Below are 3568 nucleotides of genomic sequence, written 5' to 3'. Positions count from 1 at the left end.
CAAGTCGGGAGCTCGGCAGGCTTGCCACACCCAGGGGCTGTGCCCCCTCCTCAGCCGGTCAGACCCGTTTCCCCGGCGCCCTGCTGGCTGTCCTCAGTCCTGAGCCCCCGCTGTCTGCCTTTCAGGGAGCGACGCACCCCCTCAGGCCGCGAGGTCTTCCTGCCAGGCACCTCCTCCTGCAGGGAGCCCACCACGCCTCCTAGCGCGCGTGGAGGGATTTGTGCAGGTAGAGCGGCAAGAATCCAGCTCCCCTCCCCCCTCGTCAGATACAGATATTTAATTTCTCCCCCAAACCGGCTTCCAGCACTCACCAGGCGCCCCAGACCGCGAGGCCTGGCCTCCGCCCCGGTGGTCCGCCGAGCACCTCCCGACCCGCGTCAGGGTCTCCCCAGCACACACTGGGCAGCCCCCTCGCGGCTCCTCCATCCATCCGCCCACCCAGCCACCCAGGGGCCCAGCCAGACCTCCGCCGAGCCCTGGGCAGGTGGAACCTTCTGCCGGGCACCGCGCACCCCCAGGCCATGCCCAAGTGGCTCCCCGGCCACCAAGCAGCCCTCCCCTGTTCCAAAAGGCCACATCTCTCCCATCTTTCAAGGCTCAGCTCAAAGCCCGCTGGCTGCGCTTGAAAAGCAACGTAACCTCTCTGGGCCTCAGTTTCCCCGACGGAACAGGAAGCGGAGCTGCGCTCCTCCGCGAGCGGGAGCTGGGAGGAGGGCAGAGGCGTGGCCTGGAGGGGCGACTGGCCCAGGGACCCGCGCCCCACTCCGAGGCCCTCCTGGCCGATCCATCGGGCGGCCCGGGGCTAGCTAACCCCGCCAGGTGCTGACGGACCCCCACCGGGACACGCCGAGGGCCCCTGAAACCAGGCCCGGGAGGCCCCGCGGAAGAACGTGTGTGCGGAGCTGAGGGGGGAGGGGGCGGGGAGAAATCGGAAGCCGCAGGGCTCCCTCCCCGCCACCGGGTCCCCAGCGCGCCGCGGGCGCACGCCTGTCGCCCCCACCCCCGCCCCGAGCCTCGGCTCCTGCGTCGGGGAAATGGGCCGACCCGGCGCGGCGGGCCTGGCGAGGGCGCTCTGCGGCCCCGCACTAACAGCTGCAGTCGCGGGAGAAAGCTCGGAAAACACAACAAAACGAAACGAAACAAATCCCCAAAGATTTCTGGGCCTGGACTCCGCCCCCAGAGCCACTAGCGCGGGGACAGGCGCAGCAGGTGTCGTTACCATCCCGGGTCTCCTCGGAGGAGAGGGAGGCTCGGGGTGGCTCAGCGGCCTCCGCGGCCCGGGAACCCAGGCCCGGGCGTCCTCGGTCAGCCCCACCCCGCCCCCACCAGGGGGTTTCCTCCGCAAGGATGCCCGCCATCGCGGCACCTGCTCCGGCCTGGCCTGGGGGACAATGCCACGTGCCCTGCACAGCCGAGGGACCGGGCAGCGGGTTTTGACGCCCCCTTGGCTTGCCCGGGAGGGTGTCGTGTGCGCAGGCGCAGTCCGTGGACCTCAGGCTCCGCGCCTACGGGGACCCGCAGGTATCCGTCTCCCGCAGCCCATTGAGCGTGCGCCCCCCCTCCTCCCACCCCAGGAGATTAAGTAGGAACTTTGAACCCTGCCCTGGCATCCTGATAGGGAGGATTAATCCCATTGCTTTTCAAACCTTGGCCTCCTGGCCTCGCAAACTCCTCCCCTTCACCTGCCCCCGGCCATGTGGGGGGAAGGACTGTTGACCCATTCTACAGGGAGCAAATGGGGTCAGGCAGTACCGTGACCGGGGGCCTGACTTCCAGTGCTGGTTCCCGTGCATGTGGTTCCCCCTTATCTCCCCGTCCCCTCCCCACCCCCGCGCTCTTGGAGGCGGAGAGGCCCACCTTATCCGGGAAGCCTTCTCTCTAAGTGACTAAGGGAGTGGGTCCCTTGTTCAATGCCCTGGCCACACGGGGGGGGGGGGCTACTCCTGACGTTCCTTTCCGCAGGTCCCCATCCCTGCTGCCTGAGCTGGAGCACGGAGGGACACCGAGTCTTCAGCCGCGAGATCTTGTGCAGCCGCACTGGGCTCAGTGACCTGTGAGAGCTTTCCAGGGCGGGACCCCCTGGGCCTGAGGGCTGCTCCCACTCCACTGGGTTCATCTCGACGGGTCCTCCTCTGGCATCCACTCTTCTTCAGGTAGGAGCACCCTGGTTTCCCAAGGGAACCCCACCCAGCCACTCTGCAGGTTTGTGGTGAGTGGTCCATTATTCTCCCAGCTCTGAGCCTGGCAATTAGCATATCGTCTGCTGGTTTGGGGGAAGCACCCCGCCCAGCAGTGGGGGGAAGGGGTCCTGGTGACCCGGCACTGCCAGAGCCATCTCTGTCGTCTCTGTCGGGGATCTCATCTGAGGGCCTGGAAGAGGGTTGAGGACGAGGGGCAGAGCTCCGTCCTGGTGTCACAGTCCGGGGCTAGGTCCGAGGCTGGGTCCATTCTTAACTTAACCCCTTGGCTTTTTGGCTTCTGGCTGGTTAGGGTCCTCATGTCCTCACCTGACTCAGTTTGTCTGTTTACCCTAAACCTGAAGGGTGAGCACTGCCTCACATTTTCCAGATTCCTTCATTCATTCAGCGCCTACTCTGAGCTGGCCTCGGGACGTGTCCGGGGTGACGCAGACACAGCCCTGCCCCGCGGGAATGACATACCTACAGGAGATGATCTGTGCCACAGAACTAAGGGGAGGGACATGTCTCCACTGGCCAGAGATTCCCTGAGAAGGAGCCACTGACAGACCCGCGTGGTGCCAGGGAATGGGTAGGGGGCAGGAAAGACAGTGCGCTAAGCACTTAGCCTGGACCCTGGGAGGACTCTGGCTCCCTTGAAAGAAAAATGAGGTGGGGGCCCGGGGCAGAGACTGAGTCCCACGAAGCATGGCGGGGGGAGGGACACACAGACCTTGGGATTTTAGCGCAGCAGCACTGAGCAGTCATGCATGGGTTTTAAGCTGGGGTGTGGTGTGGCCATTAAGATTTCAGCAGATCCCTCTGACCCCGGTGCCTTCTGGGGCTCTGACGGCTTGGGAAGGAAAGAATTCCTTGCTTCAACATGCAACGCCTCAAGGATGCCTTCCCAGCCCGGTGTGGCTTTGGGGAGGTGGGGTGAGACGGGTGAGGGGAACCCGTGCAGCACCCATTTTGCAGATGTTTGTGGACTGCGGTAAGATCCTGGCTGTGACGGACAGAACGGGGCACAGAGCACCAGTTCCGCCTGTACCACTTCACGAGGGCTCCCGGGCTGCAGATGAGTAGGAATCGCCAGGAGACACGGCAGAGGCAGGGCAGGGCGGGGCTGGAGGAGTTTCAGAGAGAGAGGGAACAGCATGTGCAAAGGCACAGAGTCAGGAAGGAGCACTGTGTGCCTGGGTTCCCTCGATCGGAACTTGAATATGGGGAATTTGAAGCCCGTCTGCCCACCTGTCACTGTCCTCTCTGAGCCTGCTGAGGTGCAGACAAGGGGCAGAGAGAGGCTCCCGCGGTTGGGTGTACGTGGAGGTTGCAGGAGGTGGGAGGGAGGGGAGGGTGGGCAGGGGAGGGGCAGGAAGACCAAAGCAAAG

General features: G+C 64.7%; 1 long non-coding RNA gene across 2 annotated transcripts in view; it reads left to right on the top strand.

Moving 5' to 3' along the window:
* The first annotated feature begins 1026 nt into the window (after positions 1-1026).
* Positions 1027-3568, top strand: part of LOC144241850 (uncharacterized) — a 9319-nt gene continuing 6777 nt past the window's right edge. For both annotated transcript variants that reach the window (XR_013338212.1, XR_013338211.1), the window contains exons 1-2: positions 1027-1521; positions 1963-2153. This is a non-coding gene — a long non-coding RNA (uncharacterized LOC144241850). The remainder of the gene's footprint in view (positions 1522-1962; positions 2154-3568) is intronic.

This window comes from Crocuta crocuta, unplaced genomic scaffold (genome assembly GCF_008692635.1).
Source record: "Crocuta crocuta isolate KB4526 unplaced genomic scaffold, BGI_CrCroc_1.0 scaffold8, whole genome shotgun sequence".
NCBI lineage: Eukaryota > Metazoa > Chordata > Mammalia > Carnivora > Hyaenidae > Crocuta > Crocuta crocuta.
This window is presented reverse-complemented; position numbering and strand designations above follow the sequence as displayed.